The sequence below is a fragment of the Rhagoletis pomonella genome, unplaced genomic scaffold, assembly GCF_013731165.1.
Source record: "Rhagoletis pomonella isolate Grant_MI unplaced genomic scaffold, Rhpom_1.0 Rhpom_scaffold_00010, whole genome shotgun sequence".
Classification (NCBI taxonomy): Eukaryota; Metazoa; Arthropoda; class Insecta; order Diptera; family Tephritidae; genus Rhagoletis; species Rhagoletis pomonella.
In genome coordinates this window covers 16,449,454-16,473,797 of record NW_023458564.1, presented here as the reverse complement: position 1 = coordinate 16,473,797, position 24,344 = coordinate 16,449,454, and the positions used below count along the sequence as shown (strand labels likewise).

The window sequence follows — 24,344 nt, the reverse complement described above, 5'->3', positions numbered from 1 at the left end:
TTTTGAGTTTTATCATCAGGTAAAATTTCTGGACTATCATCACTGGTTTCACCATATCCCAAATACGAATTTCTGCCAAACTAGGCACAGTTGTTAGCCTTGCTACAGCATACCCAACGGCCGAAAATTTTTCAAATCGAACAATAACCACGCCCACATCCCACATAACGGTAATTTGGAGAAATACGAAATCTTCGATAAATCAGTAAATATTAAATCTAATTTATTCAAAATTGATGCTTGCAACAATTCGTTAACAAGAAACAAGTTTATGATAAAATTTCGGAAAATGGGTGTGGCTCCGCCCACTTATGATCACATATATGTATCTCGGTAACCGTTCTACCAATTTGTACCAAACTCGGTATGGTTATTGTGCTTGCCACATCGAAGCAAAACGTTCAAACTTATTGAAATCGGACTAAAATTTAATCCGCTTTTCATATAACGGTAAATTTCAGAAATGCCTGAAACTTCAATATTTCGAAATTTAAGGACGCCAATTTACTCAAAATTGATACACCCCGGCTTACCATGTAGCGGTAGCTTTCGGAAAGGTGATATCATATATTTAATACTTGCGCCGGGTATTTAAAGTTCGGCTCCGCCCGAACTTAGACGTTCTTACTTGTTAATAAATAAAATTTAGTTGTTGAATTGGTACACTATTAGCTTTTTTGTATACTCTGCTTACACCATTTTCTCATTACTTTCATATTATTTTTGGTTTTCAATTTCTGCACTTCTTTGAGCTATGAACTAGTTGGTCACATTATGCATTCACCTCATCAGCTCCTCGCCGCCGTACTTGAAGAGCACGGCGAGCATTCCGTCAGCTCCAGCAGCTTTGTTGCTTTTCAGGCGCATAATTGCTATTCGTACCTTGTCATAGTCAGGCGGAGGGATATCAGTTTCGCCATCGTCGACTAGGAACTCGTGTTCGTCTTCTCCATTACTTTCAGTGCAGATTTTGATACAATATGCTCACATTGAAAGCGCAAGTTAAAAATTTCAATCGGAAAGGGAGGAAGTTACAGCAGCACTGCCAAGGCCAATTCTAAACGTCAGGGGGGCTACGCAAGAACACAGACCTTTATATGTATGTAAGTGGGGTGCGAAACATTGAAGACGAATCTAATATTTGTTGAACATTGTTTTTTTTTTGGATTATCCACAGTTCGCAACCGAAAGAGACGACTTGGGCATAAAGGTAGGAGGCGACTTAAGCTTGATAAACTTGTGGATATCATGCTTGAGTCGATAGAAAATTTTACCGTTGTTTGTTACATGGATGGAAGGGAACGGAGTAGGGGTAGGTTTTTAGTGCAGCCAGCCGATACTCAAGTCCAATACTTATCGGCTTTTACTGCTTTGTATCTCCTCTATAAAAAAAATTTCCTAAAGTCTTACAAAAACCATACTTAATAAGTCACTCATCATTTCCGTGGTGGTATATGGTGCAGAAGCAAGCACAATGATAATATTCGATTAGATGGTCCTTGAAGTACTCGAAAGAAAGACTCTGCGGAAGATTAATACCATGTTCTGACCGACAACGAAAACGCTTTGAAAACGAGTTTTGGGATTGTGGGCTGAAGGCTGTTCACACCGGTTGTTAGCGTTTTCGTTGACATTTCTTACATCTTTTGATTTTAGTTTTGCTACACAAAAACAGAACCAAAATACTTTTGCTTCAATTTATTTTCATTTACAACCTCTTCCTTTCATTCTTATTTTACTTAGGCCAACCAATTAACAAAAAATCCGAAATGGCGTATTAAAGATGATAAAATATGACTTCCACTTCGATAAATAATCGGAAAAAAACTAGTGAAGACACCGATTGGACTGAGTGGAACGTGAGTTTTCAAGTAGTTTTCAGCGAAAACTGGTTTTCGTTTGACAGATTTTACATGGACGAAAACACAAGTTTTAGGTCGAAAACCAGTTTTAGCAACGAAAACATGTTTTCGATGTCGGTCAGAACATGGTATTACGGGCAGTAACGCGTTGGCGACCGCGAACACCGCGGGCGATGGAACGATGAGCTATATGAGCCTTACACCAATACACAGACATAGTGCAGCGAATTAAAATCCAGCGGCTGTTCTTGCTGGGTAATGTTGTACCTTCCAGCCCAAACAAAAATATGTAGTGTCTAATTCTACAACAAATATTCATATTCCAGCGAAGTTGCGTGATTAACTTTATATCATATAGTAAAGCGTACATGTGAGCACTAGGTCAATGATGTGAATAGAAGAAATTCAACGGACTTGCTTAACCTGAAGCATAAAATATCGACAGTCACAGAATTTTTCAGCCAGGCGTAAAAGTACCTAAGTATGTATGTATATATCATTATTGGAAGGCATGTGTTACTTTTCCCTCCGAGAGCAATCATCCAAAGCCCAGCACATGCCTATTTATCATACTCAGTATATATGTACAGGGTGGGTCAAATAAGACTTACCAATGTTAAACTCGTATAACTCTTGAATGTTAATTTATTTTAATTAATTTGTTTGTTTATTAAATACATTTCATGGAAATAAAGAGGCACTATGTATGAAAAATGACATCAGATAAATGAGCACCAGTTTGTTCGATACAGACATTGGCTCTTTTTAGCGCGTTTTCCATTACAACTCGCTGTGTTTCTGGTTGGAGGCTCCGTATCTCGTCTCGAATATTCTGCTTCAGCTGTCTAATAGTCGCTGGCTTATTAACATACACTTTGTCTTTTAAATATCCCGATAAAAAAAGTCGGGCGCAGTTAAATCTGGTGAACGAGGTGGCCAAGGGAAATATGAATTTTTTTGAAATCAAACGTTCGCCGAAAATTTCACGCAGCAGGCCCATAGTTTGCCTAGCAGTGTGCGCAGTTTTGCTCCATCTTGCTGTCGAAGAAATATGGCCCGATATGTTTTTCGCCCATAACACCGCGCAAACAGTGCATGTGGATGGGTGTAACTGGTGCTGGTGTGTTGCCCTTGGATTTTCGGAGCCCCACAATCTACAGTTTTGCTTGGAAATGTGCTTCATTCGACATCAAAACATTACCTAAAAAATAAATTTGTGTGGCTAATTGTGTAAAACAAATAGTGTATTGTAGTCGTTGTTGGTGGTCTTGCGGTAGCAGTGCTTGCACAATTTTAATTTTGTATGGGTGCATCTTAATATCCAACTTAAAAATTCTCCGCAACGTTGACCTGGAAATACCCAATTGGCCGGGATAACGGCGAATTTAGACATATGGATTATTTGCAACACACTGCTACACAGCTTCCAAGTTGTCTTCAGTGCGAATAGTTGGATGAGCACCTCTCCTCGACGGTCGCTCACTGAACTCCATTCCTCAAAACGGTCAACCAAACTCCCAATCATGAAGGCTGTGGGAGCTAGCCTTGAATTAAAATATTGTCGATACTTTCGCTGCCATATAACAATTAATCGTTGACAAGAATAGACAAATTCGACAATGTTAATGCGTTGTATCCGTTATGATTTTCCAAGAGATCAACTATACCATGCAGATAGAAAATAACAATAATATTAAAAAATAAAGCAGTAATACGTGTTTAACATTGGTTGGTCTTATTTAGCCCACCCTGTATGTACCCATTTGGTCAGTATGTATTATAATTTACCAAGAAAATTAGATCATTAATCCACCTACAAAGTTTTGTGGTTGTCATCAATTTTAAGAGATGTTTCATAGTATATAATCGGATGATGAGATGCTTTGCACATCGTACTAAATTACGAAATGCAAAGGGAAAGTGGGCGCATTTGATACATACTTACTTCCCATCTCACTTTCATTAAACTAAACTAGAGCTATCTATGTTAACCCTGTAGTCGAATGAACTAGTTGTAAACTACCTCACAACTAGTATGAACCGCATGCCCAACTAGTCAGTCAACTACCTTTTTTCCATGCAACCAACTGGTATTTTTAAAATGGGGATGTCCTACGAGATGGCAATTGTCAGATTTCGGTCAGAAATATACGCGCTATATGCGCTCTTATGCGCTAGTTCAAAATAGACAGAAAAATACTAGTCCAACTATAAACCAAAACCACTACTTTGGGAGTCAAAAAATAAAATGAATTCATGAATATACAATAAAAACTTTTGATTAAGTACACTTTAATATATTACAAATTTTTATTTAGCAGCCTTAGATTATCCATTTGTATTTGGTCATTAAACGGTTATCCAAAAAAACATGCTTTAGTTAATAATCATTATGAATATTAATCATTATTTAAGAGGTCTGGTATAATTGAGAACGTAGTCGATTTAATGGTTTACAATATAACCAAATGAAAGGTATATTTATTGTATTAAACTGTCGAAGTTAAGACAGTACATGAATAAATCGTTTTGTACTTGGTACAAGTCTGGTCATTTTCGAACTTGTTCGGTTTCTGTCTGGAAATTCTAGTTGTAAACTAGTATTTTTCCTGACTAGTTTGGGATTTCACTGCAGGGAACCGTTTAATGATGAATGTGTTGGCATTCGATAGTTGTGGTTATATTTGACGTTTTTATTATGGCTGTAGTTAGTTATGCTGAGTGACAGCAATAATGGAGTAGAAACAGCAAAAATGCAGTAGAGACAGCAACACGGAGAACGGGAAATGAATAATGAATATTTACTTAGGTGAACCGCAACAATAAACAGACATGCAATAATGGGTTAAGTGCTGGTTTCGTTGCTTTGTTGTTCGTTTGGCGTTGTTCCTCTATCATTGATATTTAAACCATATTTAAAATTTAAGATGCGATGTACTAAGTATATATACACTGGGGGAACAAATAGTAAAATAAAATAAACACGTATTTGTTCTAACTAAAAATTGAATGAAAGTACTGTATATGTACTGGTAAATATTCAATTCAAATACGCACATATTAAAATTATGCATTTTACACTTCACGGCTGGCGTTTTGGATTTAAAAAAAAAAGCATATTTAAGTTGCATGTTGCGTGCAAGAAATTGTGGCAAGTACCTTTGCGCACTCAGCTATAGCCAGACATGTAGACATGTTCTTTCAAATGTTGAGTTTGAATCACCACCATCACACGTGAGCAGTAAGGCAGCCAACTTTCCGAAAAGCACGAGTACCTCACCGGTTAAAATTTGGCCGATTACAATTGGAAATTTTTTTGCCTCAAAAATGTTAGCTTGGTACCTGAGAGATGGACAAAAAATGAAACTTTCACAGATGTATACATACAGAGTGGGGTTATCTAGAAATTTTTATCGAGAGTTCTGCTCAATTTCCAAACACCTTCACTCTGTGCACCAATCGTTCAAAGTGAACATTTGAAAACAAATTTACAGGGCGTGGCTGTAGCTGAGGGCGCAGAGATGCTTGCTACTATTGGTTGTGCTGTCAGGAGTGTCCGAGTTCAAATCCCATCGGCGGAGCATATAATTTAAAATTTTTGTTTTTCGCTTTTTCTTAATTATGAAAAAAATCCGAGAAATACACCACAAAACCGTATTCAAACGCAAAAATTTATTAAAATTAAAATGTAAATGGACTAGGCCAAAACCAGATAATAAAGAACAATTAACCACAATAGCACACCTTTCGGTGAGTTGTTGGACCGGTCCTTTTCCAATGATATACCAATGTTACAAATGACAGTTGAAACCATTGGTAGTGGAATTATGAGTAACAATATGGACTATCCGAGGACTAACCTAGGGTGGGTCCGAATTGCTACAGGGCTTGTTAAGAAAGGTTTGTTAACACAATTGTAAGAATTATTTTTAAATAAGTTAATTTTTAAACGATAATTAAGGGCGTATGTGAATCAATAAAAAAGTTCTATGGGGAAGGCTGTTGAGTAATATTTTAACTATAGTGAGACAGTTTTGCCAATCTGCTGTGTGAAATGAAATATTTTTTGACAGCAGTAAATTTTTGATATTGCAAATTGAAGTGAAATTAATATTTTAAGAAATCATCTACCATCATTGATTGCAATTCATCAATTTAAGCTTATATTTAAACTTTTGGACTTTTGTCAATTTAATATGGCTAGTATCGCCCAGTTGTCGAAATAACATCACATTTTTTCACTCACTTTTTCATTTTTCTGTAAGCAATATTGACTTTGTCTAGTACTAGTCTAGTACTAGTACTCTTTTAAAGTTCATTAGTATACCAAGAGAGTTCTAAGCATATTTTAGATAAAGTGAAAACTGACAACAGATATCTGAATCCCATTCTTTACTATGCAAGAATTAATTTGGGATGTAAAAGAGCTTTAATAACTGCCGTAAGTTTTGGATATCTATTGTCAGGAATATTGCGCTAGACAAATTAGCAAAATAAAAGCAACAAAATTTTTGTCGCATGCACCACATATCGGAAACACAAACACTTTCTACACTCTTCCTTCTAAACCTTTTTCGAAAAAAACAACAATCATTCAATTTAGTTAAGAAACATAGGGAAAATTGGCTCCCAATGAAATGTTGTTTGCCTGTTTATGTTGAGACTTGCATTTGAAATATCCCGCCTTCGGCGCCACCTATCGGGTGCATTAGCAGGTTTATTTCTTCTCACGTTACCAACAGGTATTAAGAATTAGAAGCAAATTTGACCATAAATACGACTCTTTAGAATAGCTCGAACTCTGCACCACCTATGGGAAACACAGTTTGCACTGCCTTTCGAACAAACCAACAATTCGATTAGAAAACATATGATACAATGGTTCCCAATTGATTGATGCTTGCCTACTTAGATATACATGAAATGGGACTGGATTCTGTAACAGTGAGTTTTCAAGTGTACACTGAAAATTTCGTACACTGGCGATTCAGCAACAACATTTTATTCGGTGAGTTTTTGTATTTGAGTGTGACTTTAAAATTTTTGTTAGCATGGATAACATGGATTCGAAAGCAACAAAAGCGTATGCAGAACCAAAAAATTACTTAATAGAATTTATGGAGAATAACCTTGATTTCGCCAATGATAGGTGTGATATATTTATTATCAGTAATCCAAATAAAAGTAAAGTGTACATATGGCAATTGAATTCATCTGTTGGAGATTTAAGTCAGTTGATGGTGCCCATTTGAGGGCCAAGAAGTGGGAGGAGCTGGCAAAAGCTCTTAAAGGTATAGGAGGAGTAGTTAAAAGTGCCTCGAAGTGGAAAAAATATTGTTCGGATCAAAAGTATGTAAATAATATTACGAACATATGCATGGTTTGTAAAAGCCACGTAAAGGATAGAGAAGTCCAAAGAAAATTCGAACTTGCCAATAGTGGGGTAAATGGTTTGGCGAGGAAAAAAGGAGCATACGATTTTGAGAGGAGAGACTGCAGCTATTGTCGCCGGTTTTTGTTATTGGGGAAGAAAATGTGGGCGAGTTGCTCACCGTAATCGGAGTAAGTTCATATATCAAATTAAGCCTCTTAAGAACACAATACTAAAAGAGAACTAGTAAGAAAGTCTAAGTTCGGGCGGAGCCGAACATTAAATACCCGGCGCAAGTATTAAATATATGTTTTTTTCGACTTTCCGAAAGCTACATGGTAAGCCGGGGTGTATCAATTTTATTTAAATTATCGTCCTTAAATTTCGAAATATTGAAGTTTAAGGCATTTCTGTAATTTACCGTTATACGAAAAGCGGCCCCAGTCTTAGTCGTTCACCCGTCGGAAACCGGAACAGGCAGAATATAAAACTTACTAGCTGGGCAAAAACGGGTAGAAAACTAATAGACACTTAAAATTTGCAAAGAATTAATAACTTCACGTACTTATGTAAATACATATGTAAATATGCATGCAAATGTATTGAAACGTATATTTTTATAGCTCGATAGACCCAAAAAAGGTGAAAGTAACACAAGGTAAAGCTAAACTACATAGAAGCCAACTACATAAACTTAAATAACAACAGAGGAAAAAACATTTTTACTACCACCTCTTGTTTTCGAATCACGATACAAATTTGCCTTAGTCTTCTAATCGTGACGACAATATCGCGCTTTTCATCAACACATGCATCTCCACCCATAGTAGAAGCCAACAAAGGACTCGCCAAATCACTCACATACACATTTCGATGTCACCATAATTGCCAACCCGGAGCTATTGTATAATCAAACATGTATGCAGGGTTGCCACTTTGGTAAATTGTTACCAAAATTGGTAGACAAAATTTGGGTTGGTAAAAAGGTAAATTTTTTCTCATTTTGGTAGATTTTTGATGAACTTTCCGTTCCCGATTTATTTTTCGTAGTTATCTTTAAATATATTATAAATTTCTTTGCATACTTTTTATATAAATACATATGTATATAAATATATAAATGTATATCGATATAAGGCGCTCCATTCAAAACTAATTTTACTGGAATCCCGAGGAGCTTTTGATTGCCTAAATATTTTAAATGATTATTTAAATATAAATAAAAAATTTGTATGTAATTACGCACTATGATTGTTCGCAAAAAATAAATCAACGCCATTTTTTATTAATGAAATAAAATAAATAAAAAAATCAACGGTTATTTTAAGCAGCACATTGCTGGCTATACTCAAATAGTATTTGCTTTAAAACTTCATAACTTAAATTGTTCTAAAAATTCAGAGTAAAAAATTCGAAATATAGACGAAAAATTTTGGAATTTTTCTATATGTTGTATATAGTTTGAGTCTTCGATTTTTTTGGATTTAGTTAAAGCAATAAAAAGTGTTTACTCGAAAAATATTGCGAATATTAAAAAAAAATCACTTTTTGAGACACAGTATTTGCCTATTATAACTCGAGTTGAAGTTTTTCAAATAATGAAGTTCCTTGTTGCCTTTAATTTCATCACTCCCGTATAACTAGTTAAATAAAAAGTTCTTAAAAACAATTTTAATTCTTATTGAAATAACTAAAAAGGAAAAATAAAAAAAACTATAGTTTTGATTAAAATAAATAAAAAAATAACAAAACTATGGTTTTCGTTAAAGTAATTATAAAAAAGTTATTGGTAGATATTTCCCAGATTTGGTAGATTTTTTTCAAGTGGATGGTAAATATTTTTTTTCGTCAGTGGCAACCCTGCATGTATGCTTATAAACATATATATTTATGTGCATATGTATGTATGTATGTGCTTGTTTGCATCTTAAACTTTTTGTAAGTTCATAACTTTTTGGTTTACATATACATACATATTTATGTACACACGAATGCATTGGTGTCAGCAAATACAGTCAAATGAAAGGAGTATCCACCCCATTGACATTTTGCGAATTTACGATTTGCTTTTCAGTTCAGTTTCAATTCTTGTTTAGGTCTCACCGCCGCACGGTGTCATATTTTCAAAAGATAGCCGCACTAAACGTTGTAACTTGAAAACTAATAAAACTAGAAAACTGAAATTTCGCACAAATAACTAAGTAATTTGAAAATTTAATTTTGATCCTAGTGCGAAAAGGTATTTTATGACGTCAGCGAATAGGCGAATTCTATCAAATCGACGAAAGGTTACATAAATACATACAACAAGCGTTGACAATTCGAGATAGAAAACAAACTCTAGGCGAGAGGTAACAATTGTCTACCGTGTACAAAGCTTGTAGAGTACGTGATAAAGAAAAGATGAGATTTCTTTATTTTGACTCTACCTAGAGTGAATATCTACTAGAATGGCTCTACCGTGTAAACTTAATTGAGAGAGGAGATTTTTATTTCAGTATAACTCTAGCGAGATTTTTCTACCATGTACACGTAGCTTAAAAGGTATTACCTGTTTATAAAAATTGTCTAAAAAATTTACTTAAATAATTATTTACTTTTAATTATAAGCAAAATGTTAAACGCACAATTAATAAACAATCAGTATAATTAAATACAATCACACTATACAATTTTTCACCAAGGCAAACTTTTACACACTTCCCAAAAGCGATTTCTCCCTTGAAAGGACAACAAAAATTATGTTTCTTATGGGCACAGGACAGTTCATATTGTGGGCTAAACTTCTGCGAAAAACAATTCTGAAAAACTCCACCTTAAGTATGGAGAGGAAACGGAATGCACCCAGCATACTGTTCAGATAAAGCGGCACAAGAAGCGATTGTAAACTTTGAAATTACTAAATTCGCCTACTTACAAAATGCAATAGTTATGGATGCATCAACATACATACATAAGTACCAAATACATATGTATGTATTAGGGATGTCAATCCCGGGATCCCGGTCTGTTTTAAGTCCCGAATATCCCGGGATTAGACGATTTAAATCCCGGCATTGCTAGAAACAATTTTTTTGTTAGCCAATTAAATTTTTATCACAAATATCCCCTCTCAAGGGCAAATTAAGAATTTTTTGCAACCCTTAATGCTATAATTTCTTTAAGATCGCATTACCATCAAAAGAAGGAATAATTTTGCTTCGCTCGAAATGGAATAGGTGATGCACTTATATATTTATTGTTTACTTAAATGTGTTAACTTTTTTATTATTACTTAAATATACTGATAATATCTTAAATTGATCTCAAACAGTGATTCAAAAAATTTTATATAGTTACATAGGCAGTTACTGCTGTACCAAATACAGTCACTTATAAAAATATTTTGCATCGATTTTTTTTGCAATATTCAAAATATTTTTCATGGTATTTTTTGTTAATTAAAAAAAATATATAGCTCAATTTACAACAAAAATCATGTAAATCAAAATTTCACACTTTAGAGAAAGTTGGTTTAAGTTCACCAAATTATCATAAAAATATCAAACTTTTTAATCATAATTTTTACAAAAAATTCTATTATGCAGTTTTATAGCCCATTGAATTTAATACAATAAAGTGCAATTTTAAAGTTGCTAAAAACTCCCTTGATTTTTGATTTTTTTTTTACTGACGATGTTGGGCATTTTCTTCCTTATAACGAATTTTTTTGTAGCAAAAAAAAATACAAAATGTCAACGGGATGTTTTCGCAACTTCATAATTGCACATACATAGATATATACTTTTTTAAATTAACAAAAAAAATACCACGAAAAATATTCTGAATATTGCAAAAAAAATCTATGCAAAATATTTCTGTGAGTGACCGTATATGCATTTGTACTTGTAGTACAAAAACTATGTTATAAATTAATGAGGATATGTACATACATACATATATGTTTGTTTTTTGTTGATTGAAAATACTGATTTATCGCCTTAATAAATATGTAAATGAATTACAATAAATTGTACTTTTTTTTGTTATATCAATCTGATTTAAAATACTATAATAGGATGATCACAGATATGTTGCACTTTTGCCTGAATTTCGGGACAATCCCGGGATCCCGGGATTCTCATTCTCATTGAGATTTTTGTCTCATTGAGATTTTTTAGCCAATTTGTTTTTGGTGTTGATAGTTATCCTCATTTTTTGTGTAATTGTTGTTTGTTTGTGGGTTAGTTCTATCAATGTTTATGGCTTCACTAATGCATATACTGTTATGTGCGTACATATGTACATACATATGCACGTGTTTACTTACTAAAATAGTAATGTATATGCTGCCAGGGTAAATGCAATCGGCACTTTGCCAAGTATTGATTCTGTGACTCAAATGAATTCTATGTAGATATTTATGTAGTTGTCACAGGGTCCTATGAAGCCAGTCCTTAGAAAAGCACTTCATACATATGCACGAACAAATAAGCATGTTGTAATGGCAGCTATAGTTGGCGTCAATGTTTTTTGTGCGTTCACTGTCTTAAAAGACGTTGTCTTCATTTTTCCATATTGCATTGGCATCACTTTAGTTCAGCGGCTCTTTGGTTTGAGTTGGAATACCCTGCAGGGTAAATTTATCAGGGTTAAGCAAATTTCTGATTCTCAGTTAAGAAACCATCCAAAACTGTCATCAATATTTTTAAATAACTTATACAAAGAAATGCTATTATTTGTCGGTATTATTAACTCCGCTAAAAAAACTCTCAAATTTATACGATATTCAGATCCAACAAAGGATACAGAACATACATGCGCATCTATCGCACCTGTTACTGCTCACATCGAGATGCATGGCCGTGATTTATTCACCAGACACCATTAAGGAGCAAACGAGAATCGCTTCAAATTGCTGCTGCCATTTGGACAAACGCATAAATTATCGTGCGGGGTATCTGCAGCAGAGATGAAAAATTAGGTACAGTTGTACTTTTTTCCGACGTTTGCTGACCTAAAGGTACATTAGGTACAATCACTAGATTTTAGGTACAATCATCTTTTGATCAGATGAATTTTTATTCTTTTTTTTTTCTTACTGTGATAATATATTTACTTGTCGGCATCAAAAAAAGTTTTCTCTTAAACATTTTACATCGCATTTAGAACAGCCACTACGAAAAATTAACACTTTACTTAGCTACTTTTCGTGGAAATGGTATGGAATTCTTGAAAATCAATATTTTTCGATCGGAAAACACTGGTTCTCTTCACAAGACTTCCAATAACAATGTCCAATTGTTTATTTAACCATTTTGAATGCTAAAGCTTTTTTATTTATATAAAATATACATACTATGAAAAAACGGTTAAAAAAATAATTAGGTATTATTACTGGGAATCTCCTGAAGCGAAATAGGGTTATGCGGTCGAAAAATATTAATTTTAAAGAATTCTATACCAATTCTACGAAAATTTGTTTTTCCCCATATAAAATACATGGACAACTTTTAGCGCTTTGAGCGACCTCTAAATATTTTTTTTAATTAAGGATAAAAAAGTTAGGGTATTTTTTCGGTATAGAACAACCTTAGGGGGTGAGGGCATAAAAATTCCGACTTTACATTTTTATACCCGAGCGCACTTGTGCACAAGGGTATATTAATTTTGTTCACATAACGGTTGTTTGTAACAGCCAAAACGAATCGAGATAGATATAGACCAATGTATACATAAAAAGAAATCGATTAAGCCATGTCTGTCTGTCCGTCCGTCTGTCCGTCTGTCCGTCCGTCCGTGTACACGATAACTCGAGCAAAAATTGAGATATCTCAACGAAATTTGGTATGTAGGTTTCCCTTAATCCAAGGTAGGTTGGTATTGAAAATGGGCGAAATCGGACTGTAACCACGCCCACTTCCCATATAACGGTAATTTCCGTAATTTCCAGAAATACGAAAACTGCGATATTTTAGTAACTACTGAAGATAATTCACTCAAAATTTATATTTACAATTATTTTTAGACAAACAATAAGAATATTATAAATTTTTGGAAAATGGGCGTAGCCACACCCACTTATGGTTACATGTGTATATCTCGGTAACCGCTGCACCAATTTCTTCCTAATTTGGCACAGTTGTTGGCCTTGCTACAGCATACAAAGTCGCCGAAAATCGGACGATAACCACGCCCACATCCCATATAACGGTAATTTAGAGAAATACAAAATCTTCGATAAATCAGTAAATATTGAAGCTAATTTATTCAAAATTGATGCTTTCAAAAATTCTTTACCAAGAAATACGTTTATGGTAAAATTTTGGAAATTGGGCGTGGCACCGCCCAATTATGATCGCATATATGAAAATCGGTAACCGTTCTACCAATTTGTACCAAACTCGGTGTGGTTATTGTGCTTGCCACATATAAGCAAAACGTTGAAACTCATTGAAATCGGACTAAAATTACGGCCGCTTTTCATATAACGGTAAATTTCAGAAATGCTTGAAACTGCAATATTTCGAAATTGAAGGACGCTAATTTACTCAAAATTGATACACCCCGGCTTACCATCTAGCGGTATGTTTCGGAAAGGTGAAAAAACATATATTTAATACTTGCGCCGGGTATTTAATGTTCGGCTCCGCCCGAACTTAGACTTTCTTACTTGTTTTACATGCATTTATGGATCACCCTAATGCACACACATGTGTAGATTGAATTATTAATTCAACTATTTGCTTTCGTTTGTTTTGTTAACTCCGTTAAATTAACTGATTTTATGAATTAATATTTAAACTTAATATACCCGGCGCAGGTATCAAATATCATCGTTTCAACTTTCTCTAAACTAAGTCTTATTGTTAAAAGATTGTTGTAACTATTAACTTGGAGTAAATTCGCGTCCTCAGTTATTGTGGGTGTAATTTTAGTCCGATTTGAATAATTTTCTACGAATTTCCTCCTTGTACTAAGGTAATTAGGTGCACCGAGTTTGGTGGAAATTGATGAATCAGTTACTGAGATACACATTTGTGGTCATAAGGAGGCGGCGCCACGCCCATTATCCAAAAAAGCATAATCGTCTGATTTTCTTCTAAGTGGTTATTGTAATTATCGATTTTGAGTCAATTAGCTTCAGCAGCTACTGATTTATCGCCGTTTTCGTGTTTCTGTAAACTACCGTTATATGGAGGTGGGCGTGGTTATTGCCCGATTTCTAAGATTTTCAACAAATTTCTTAGCTGGGCCCTAGGCAAGGTTCGTACCGAGTTTGCGAAGCATTGGTGAAGAGGCTACTGAGATACAGCATTTCATCATAAGTGGGCGGGGTCACTCCCATTTTCCAAAAATTTCATAACAATACTATTTTTTACCAAAATTTGACTTCAGATGCTAATTTTCAACAATTTGGATTTAATATTTACTGAAACTAGTAAGCCCGCACGGCGTTAAAATGCCCCAGATAGAATTTCAAAAACCTTCAAACTATTCCAAATACTAGTAAGGTATAAGCGATTCGAGTATCACAATTCTTCTAAATTTGACATACCATTTCGCATAATAGGTTTTTAATATTATCAAGTTTTAAATCATCCGATAAAAAGTTTCTAATTTCAAAAAAGGCAAGGTTTTATTTTTCAGATTATACAATTTATTTTCGAGTAAACTTCTACAAAGTTTAATTTGAGTTCGAAACGAATTTTGGTTTAAATTCACTCGGAAGTGAATTGCGAAGCCTGCCTGAAAGCCTTTTCAAAACCATTTAGATTGATATCCATCCTTTAAAAATTCAATTAAGTTATTAAATAATTTGAATGCAGCTTACAGAATACGTGGTAACCCTCCTAAATATATTTCAGAAATAAAGCCTTTCCAGCCCCAAATACGATTGACTCCCATATTTTAATAATTCATTTGACTTTTTAAATATTTTGAATATTTGAACAGGTGGCAACCCTCTTAAAATATCCAAAAAATATTTATAGTGTCCAACTAAAGATTTCTGAACAAATTTTAAAACACATATTTGCGTTAGGTAATCGCCCTAATTTAAGTTGAGTTCGATTTTTTAAACAGGTGGCAACCCTACTAAATATATTTCAGAAATAAACCCTTTTCAAACAAATTCGATTGATACCCGTATTTTAATAAGTCATTTAACTTATTTAATAATTCGAAATAAATTTTTAGACATTTGGCAAACCTCTTCCAACACCTCAAAAATATTCTTAATGTTTGAACTAAAGCCTTCTAACACTCTTTTTTTTGACATCCATACTTCGACATTTCATATACCTTTTGGATAAGTTAACTAAATTCGACATTTCAAGCAGGTGGCAACCCACTTCAAAATATTTTCAAACCGCTACCTTCTGAGCACCCTTTCGTTTGGCATGTTGGATTTTTTCCACCTATTTAATTTCTTTAATTCAAATTTAATTTGAATTTTTAAACTGGTGGCAACCCTCCTAAAGTTTTGTTAAGAAAGAAAGATTTTCAAAACCAATTCCACTGATACCCATTTTGTAATATTTAATTTTTTTAGATGATTCGAATATAATCTTTTAAAAGGTGGCAACTGTTTTCAAAAAAAGTAAAACCTTATTGCATATCTGCAGTTCAAGCCTTTTAATTTGACACCTCATTTGGGAAAATTGAGAGAACGGCGCGGTTATTAAATAATTTGAAATCAATTGTTCTACAGGTGGCAACTCTGTTCGAAAAAATAAAACCAGTTTACACATCTACAGGCCAAGCGCTTTAATGTGACAGCCCATTTTTTAAAATCGAGCGAATGGTGCAGATCTTTTATCCTGAACAAAAAATCCCTTCGCGTATTATACTTATACTATAAAATTTAATTTCAAAAACCTAAAAAATGTTCCAAATATTAGTCGCAGTTATAAACGATAAATCATCTAAATCCGTGTAGCCGTTTTTTAGTGAAGAGAGGTCTGGAATAGTGCAGGTTTTTAATTTCATCAAATTTCAAATCACCCTTTACCGCTAAAAAAGATCCTAAGTAAAAAAATAAAACTTTATCGCACATCTAAAGGTTAAGGTCTTCAAATTAAACCTCCCATTTTAGAAATTCAAAACAATGCTGAAAATCGAATGACTATCACACAAAATACCTTCCCGTATAATAAACATACCTACATATACCTATCCTTTTAGATCGAAATGTTTTTTTTCGAAAAGATGGCCATCCTAATTAAAGATATTTTCAAACTAAAGCTTTCATAAATTTCTTTCGATGCACACCCATATGTAAATAATCCATACAACTTTTGTATACGTTAAAACTAAATTCGACTTTTCAAACAGGTGGAAGTCCTTTTCATAAGTTACTAAACTAAAATCTTCTTAAACCTCTTTCGCCTGACATTGTGATATGCGTGTGTTTCAATAGCAGATGAACTAATTTGAATTTGAAGGTTCAAAAACGTTGCAACCCTCCTAAATAAAGGTCAGAAATAAAGAGTTTTCAAACCCATTTCGATTGATACCCATCCTTTAATAATTCGTCGAACTTATTGAATAATTTAAATGTAACTTTTTAAACACGTGGCAGCCCCTCTCAAACGTTCCAAACGTTCAGACTAAATATTTCTTAGCACTCTTTCGTTTGACTCCCGTATTTATATAATTCACATAAATTTTGCATTAGTTAATTAAATTAAACCTTTCAAACAGATGGCAGCCCTCTTGAAAAGTATTTTCAAGCTAAACTCTTGTTAAGGCTCCTTTGTCTAACATTGCGATACATATTTTAATTAAGTGATAAATTAAGTTGAGTTTGATTTTTTAAACATGTGGCTACCACACTAAATATAGTTCGGAAATAAAGATTTTTGAAACCCCCTAGATTGATGCCCAAATTTTATTAATTCATTTAACTTATTAAATTCTTTGAATTTAACTATTTAAAAAGGTGGAACCCCTTTTTCATCAGCTCAAAAATTGTCTTAGCGTTGAAAATAAAGATTCTTAACACACTTTCGTTTGACATTCATATTTTGATGTTTCAAATAATTTGTGTATAAGTTAACTAAATTCGACAATTCAGGCAGGTGGCACCCTTGTTCAAAATATTTTCAAACTACTACCTTCTTAAAACCATTTCATTTGGCACCCATATGGTGATACATATGTACATACATACTTCTCTTACCTATTTTCCTTAATTCAAATTGAATTTTATTTTTTAAACAGGCGGAAACCCTCCTATAATAAACAAATAAATCCTTATTGCACATCTACAGCCCGAGCCCTTTAATTTGACACCCCATTTTTGAAAATCGAACGAACGGTGCAGATCTTTTGTGCGGAACCAAAAATGCTTTCGCGTATTATATATATAGATGGGTGAAAATTATTTGTTTTTTTTATAATTTTTTGATGTTAGTCGAAAACTGGGCTCGAACCCAGGCCTTGAGGATTGGTAGCGCGCACTACACAACATCGGCCCCCATTTTCGCATTCTAACCCCTCAAATTCTGGGTTAACACAGAATAGTAACAAACACAAAAAACACATAAATCTAAATAATGCAACTGGGACCGTTTTGCAATTAAATAATCCAATATTTATACATAGGTAATACATAGATGTAGATAAGAGTACATATTCGAAGCAGCTACATTTGGGTTTGTTTCAGTTCATTCAAAGGAGATGCGCTTTTGCCTTTCTGAACAATAAAACATGAAAAACCCTAATAACGACCTAGATAATGGAGATATTGTTTGATAAAATAAAGGAAAAATATGAAAGGGATAATGAGTAGCAAGCAGATGCATACGAATAGAGGATAAGTAGATTCACAATACTTAAAACATAAATGTCCTTTGACTCACATACTTATAAAACAAAAACATGTACGTGTGTGTGTGTAGTGCCGATTGTGTTTTCTAAAAATAAGTTCGAGTATTTGTGCTTTCCCAGTCACTGCGGTAGCAACTGGAGCGCAATGAAATCGGTGTCGGTGGTTGGTTCGGCTCAAACAACCCAATAACATCAATAAAGGAGCACTGGCTGCCACAGCAACGCCAACCGGCGGTGCAAAATACAGCAACATCAAAAAAAAACAAGGAGAAATAATGAAAGTAATATTCGGAACATATTCATACACAAAACTAAAATAAACAAGTTCGTACATAAAGTCTTAAGCTGAAATTAGTCAAGAACGTAAACCTACCGGTACGTAAACCCGAGTCAGCTGACACGATCTGTCTTACCAAAGCGCCATGTAAATGAAAACTCAACGCCGCAGAATTTTTCTGTAGTTGTAGCCCGTAGCGCAGAAATCTGCGGAATTTAGATTTTTCCGTGTCAGCTGATTTCTCCTTCTTTATATGGTTGCCACTTCGTCAGTTTTGCAGATGGTAAAAAAGTTATAAGTTCCTATTCAAAATATGTTTAAAATATTTGAAATTTACTATTAAATAAGGTTTTTGTTTAAAACTAAGTAGTTTATATTTAGCTACAATCTATTACAGCACGAAAAATTGTGGTTGAAAGGGTAAGTTTATGAAAAGGCATTGAAGAGTGGCAACAGTGTAGTAAGCAACACTGAGGGCTCCAGTAATCGACAAAATTCTGCGTATACAGACTGCGTTTAAGTACACGTTCTGCGTTCTCGACTAATTTCAGCTTTACTATTATGTATGAACAACTGGAGCAGAGGATAAAAAGGAAAGTTATATGTATGTATGTAGTCACAAAATTTAGATAGTTTTATTATCCACTCGAAATACAAATGTACATATATAAGTACGTATGTATGTGTTGGAATATAGCAATAAAAATGATTACATACAAAAATGCATATAAGATCATAACATTTTTTATTGAGCTTGAGGCCGTTTCTAATGGTTCATATCCCAGGGACAGCGGTGAAGAAGTCTGATGAGGAGATGTGTTGATAGTAGCTATAAATTGTGGGTTGTTTTGCCACAACATTTTTTCATTACAAACGGCCTGGAGCTCAATAAATATTGTTGAAGATAATTGCTAAAAAGCCATTAATAACAAAAACAAAACTGTTTTATTAAAATAGCCTAATGGTGTCGATTGATTTTCCTTGTAATTGGGGGAACGAACCGGCTAATGGGAACCACCTATTAAAAAAACAAAAACGACAGTCATTTAAAATTGCGATTTCAGCACAAATGAACTCTGTGAATGGAGACCAATAAATATATTAGAAAAATGGCTGTCAAATATTGTGTTTGAAAATATATTATACTAGTATGCATTGGACTTTGACCCCTTTCTATAAAAGGATTGCGTGCACTTTATGAAACTTACGTTTTATGAAATGTACGTTTTATGTGAAGTCCTACATTCCCACATTACACGTTTTTTCTTTTAAAAAAAGTTTTTTTTTGGATTTTAAAAGCTATTATTTATTTTCTGAAATATACCAAATTAAAAATTATACTAGCGAGTATAGTGTCAGCTCCTGGTGCTAATAGTTTTAAATATTTTACAATCTTTATAATTTTCTGTAATCATGGGAAATATATATATTTTTTTACAAGAATTAAATGTTCAGTTGGTGTAACACAATAACCAATGTCAAGGACACTTCTTTTGGAAACCTATAATAAACGTTCAAAAATTTCATTCAACTTCTCCCTCATTTTTTCTTAAACAAAATAAAAACAAATAAAAGTACATAACAAATTACTATGTGAGCATCAAGTCAAAGTGAAGGAATGGTATTTTTAGAGGCAATAAATAGTCTTCAGTTCTAGCTTTAATTTTAGCCAGGAAGGTTCTATAACCTCTTATTTCTTTACTAGAGCTTCTAAAATATTGCAAAAGACGCGATTTTTTGACAATTTTACCTCGTCTGGAGCTGATGGAAACTTTATGCTTACGGATTCGTTATCAGCACTGAAAAGTCAATTAAAAACAGGTTTAACATTTTAACCCGTTTCATATAAGAGAACAGTGTACTACTTATATCATGTACAGAGTTGCCACTGACGAAAAAAAATTTACAATCCACTTGAGAAAAATCTACCAAATCTGGAAAATATCTACCAATATAGTTTTTATAGTTGTTTAAATAAAAACTATAGTTTTGTTATTTTTATTTATTTTAATTAAAACTATAGTTTTTTTTAATTTTTTAGTTATTTCAATAAGAATTAAAATTGTTTTTAAGGAACTTTTTATTTAACTAATTATACGGTATTTCAGTCATATTATTGGCATATTCGCAGTTTCCTTCAACAGAAAGCGGAAGTGCTTAAACTAAAGGCAACAACGAAACTTCATAATTTGAAAAACTTCAACTCGAGTTATTATAGACAAATACAGTGACTCAAAAAGGCACTTGGTGGTTTTTTTTTATTATTCGCAATCTTTTTCAAGCACAAATTTTTGGTTGCTTTAACTAAATCCATAAAAATTACGGATTAAAACTATCAACATACAAAATTTAGAAAAATTCAAAAAATGTTCGTCCAAACTTTGAATATTTTACTCTGAATTTTTAGAACAATGTAAAGTATTTAAAGCAAATAATACTTGAGTATAGCTCACAATGTGCTTCCCGTTGATTTTTTTTTGTCGCCAGTCTTTTGTGGTTTTTTTTAACAATTTCTATTGATAAAAAATTGCGTTGATTTAATTTTTTTGCGAACAATCATAGTGCGTCATTACATACCTGTAAATTTTTTCTTTATATGTATTTAAATAATCATTTTGAGTGGGGCACGATATGTTCGCCTTATATCGATATACATTTATACTTATGTAAGTACATAAAAAGTATGCAAAGAAATTTATAATATAAAGATAACTACGAAAAATAAATCGGGAACGAAAAGTTCAACAAAAATCTACCAAAAATGAGAAAAAATTTACCTTTTTACCAACCCAAATTTTTTTTACCAATTTTGGTAACAATTTACCAAAGAGTGGCAACCCTGATCATGTAGAACAAATCGGTTCTTCTAAATTTTTTATTAGAATGGAAGTAGGTTGTGTGTTTTTCTTAAAAGTTGCTTTTGCTTAGCTTTTTAACAGATTTTTGCTTGCCTAACATTTACCAACAATACATGTATATATGTATATCACATTTTAACTAAACGAAAATCGAAATTAAGAACGAATTCATATAGTAAATCAGCAGATATTTAAAATAAACGCATGTCGAATAAACTTTGTCTACAATGCATCTTAGCTTCCACGTACAATAGCTGCATGTTTGCTGAAGTGCTTTAAATGCTATTGCAGAAAAAAATCATTCTTCATTTGATTTCAAAGCACATTTATTTGCTCCAATTTGAAAAACATACGTATACCAAAAGAGAATTTTCGAAGGGTACTCGATTGTATTTAAGAGCACTATTGGTAATTGGTGGCATGCTGTTTGTGGTTTCAGCAAACTAAAAAAATTTATTTACAGTTAGATTTCGGATGAAGTTGAATGAATAACACAAGGCAACAGTGATTTTGTTGCGGCAAATGTTAAAGCTGTTTTTGATTGACTTCCCTGTGCTGATTACGAATCCGTAAGCTGGGTAATAGTGGCAAAAATACATCGATGTATTTCTTTGATTCGATGTATCGATTTCCATACCATCTTTCGGATATTATTTCACAAGAAAATATGTTAAATATTAGAAAAATTGTACAAAGTTCAAATTAATGACCGTAATTGAGCTAATTATGTTTCTAACGGTACTGTTGGAGCCATTTAAATTTGTTGGTCAAGGTCTCCTTTTTGCACAATTGAAAACTGAAATGGCGGTTCAATGTACTAGAGGTGTCAGTTTTCCAAAAACATCGATGCATCGATACATCGACTGTGTATACATCGAGTGGAAAATTTTCTATGCATGGAAGCAAAATTCGATATTTTCGATGCATTGATGTTTTTCCGACATCCCCAATCACAGCGACATTAGAGTGAGTACCACGAATGCAAAAATTATTACTCTTTTTGTGCGATGTTTTGACGATTTGGGATTTTAGTAAAAATGCATTTTATGAAACTGGTTCACTTCGGCTCTCCGAAGCGTTTGGTACAGTTCAATGCACTTAAGGTCTGATTATGCATACTTCGCATAACTTCTCACAACCATTTGTACCAGTGCAATAAAAATGTAACTTAAGAAAATGTGAAGCAAATTCTAAACTAAACAGATCGCTAAGTTTTTAAAAGTTCCGCTAATTTCTGGGTAATGGAATACATAAAAAATACATACAAAGAACATTCGAAATTACAATTTGAAGGTTATGCGAAGTTGTGCGAAGTTATGCGAAGTATGCATAATCAGACCATTACTCACTATACTTAAATACCTTGTAATAATCAATAACTGCTAAATACACTATTACCATGCAAAAAACAGAATTTCACTCACCTTATTCCTCTTAATTATACGTCATAATATCAAGCTGCCTTCATTTGTATCTTAATGAGTATTTAGCCGTAGCAAGCGTATAGGTTTTGAAATAGCAATTTAACAGCTGAGTTGAAAAACAGAATATTAGCGTATAATATATTGCATACATATATTTTAAACATATCTTTCCTTTATTTATCGTTTGCACTTTTTAACACTATCTACGAGTATAAGCTTCAAATCACTATGTTTTTTTTTTATTTTAATGACAAACCATTTAAATTATGTAAATTTTTCTTGATCAAATCTGAATTATTCGGGCAATTCGTGTAGCCACGTTTCCAGCACATTTATTTTGCCATCGCTGAAAGAAAGAGAGAAAAATTTGCATAAATTAATATTATTTAGAATTCAGCAGACCATTGTAATTTAATCGCACTTGCTAAGTTTTAAGCCCATCAAAAGGACGTACGCAGAAAAAAAAAGAGAACAAAAAAGTTTATAATCGCCACAACAACCAACCACAATGACAACCAAGCCAACGGGTTGGAAATAAATATATGCAAATTGTAAGTATGAATGTATGCACCAGTGTTGCCAGAACTTTTTGGGCCGACCGGCTAAAATGTTTTAGTGAAAATTCACATGCTTTATTTAAATAAATCGCAAGAAACGAAAGACTAGTCAACACCATTAATTTATATCGAGTGTATATTCCTCATCATCAAATGAATCACTATTGTATATATCACCTGAATTCATTAATTTTAAGAGATCGTCATCTACAGTAAAATTATGGCAGCATTTTTCTTCCCGTTTTAAACCGTATCTTATATATAAAATAGCGTTTAACGTTTTAACGCACATTGGATTTCTTTGCTTAGTTTTTATTATATTCATTGAACTAAATATTCGCTCTACTTCTGCATTACTTATAGGCAAAACAAGAAATCTAAAAACTAGGTTGGAAAGGTCAGCAAAAGGGTATTCTCCTAGGGCATTTCGAAATTGATAAACTTCGGCCCAAAATTTTACAGTTGAGTCTAAATTACTCCAGGTATGTAACGTTAACCGTTGCCATTGCATCTCTATGGATGTTATTTCGTCGGCATTATATTTGTGCTTTTGTTGCTGTAGTTGAACAAATACTTTTGGTTTAATTACTCTTAATGCATTTCCAACCGAAAAAAGTCACTTTTTTTTAGTGTGGCAATATTTGTAGGGAGGCGTTGGCGTAATTCCTTTATTAAAGTGATAATAAAATAGCGACCATTTTCCCGAATTATTTTCTCGGCTTCGTGGTCAAAAGCATTTGTGCTTACTTTTGTTTTTAAATACACTTCAAAACTGCGATAAAACTGAGGAAATGGAGCAAGGTATGGTTCAACGGGGAGCATATAGGATCAAATGTGTCCGCGCTAATAACCACTAGGGAGCATAGATGCGAAAGTAAAACATTGAGTTCATTAAAAATCTTCATTGGGTCTGCATTATTGCTTTCGAACAACTTGTTTACTTTTTGCACCTGAAAATTAGGCAAATAGTAAAATCGGCTAACTTTTTTTTACAAACCGGCTAACAAATCGGCTGCCGGCTAGATCAAATTTTCTCCGGCTAGTTGCTATCAAAACCGGCTAAATCTAGCCGGAAAACGGCTAAAATGGCAACGCTGGTATGCACGTAACGGGTGATTTTTTAAGAGCTTGATAACTTTTTTTTAAAAAAAAACGCATAAAATTTGCAAAATCTCATCGGTTC

General features: G+C 33.3%; 1 protein-coding gene across 11 annotated transcripts in view; it reads right to left on the bottom strand.

The window, feature by feature from the left end:
* LOC118746094 (potassium voltage-gated channel protein Shab) overlaps window positions 1-24,344 on the bottom strand; it is a 373,750-nt gene that overhangs the window by 327,916 nt on the left and 21,490 nt on the right. For all 11 annotated transcript variants that reach the window (XM_036479860.1, XM_036479856.1, XM_036479862.1 and 8 more), the window contains exon 2: window positions 22,605-22,950. The gene's annotated coding sequence lies outside the window, so the exon portion shown is untranslated. The remainder of the gene's footprint in view (window positions 1-22,604; window positions 22,951-24,344) is intronic.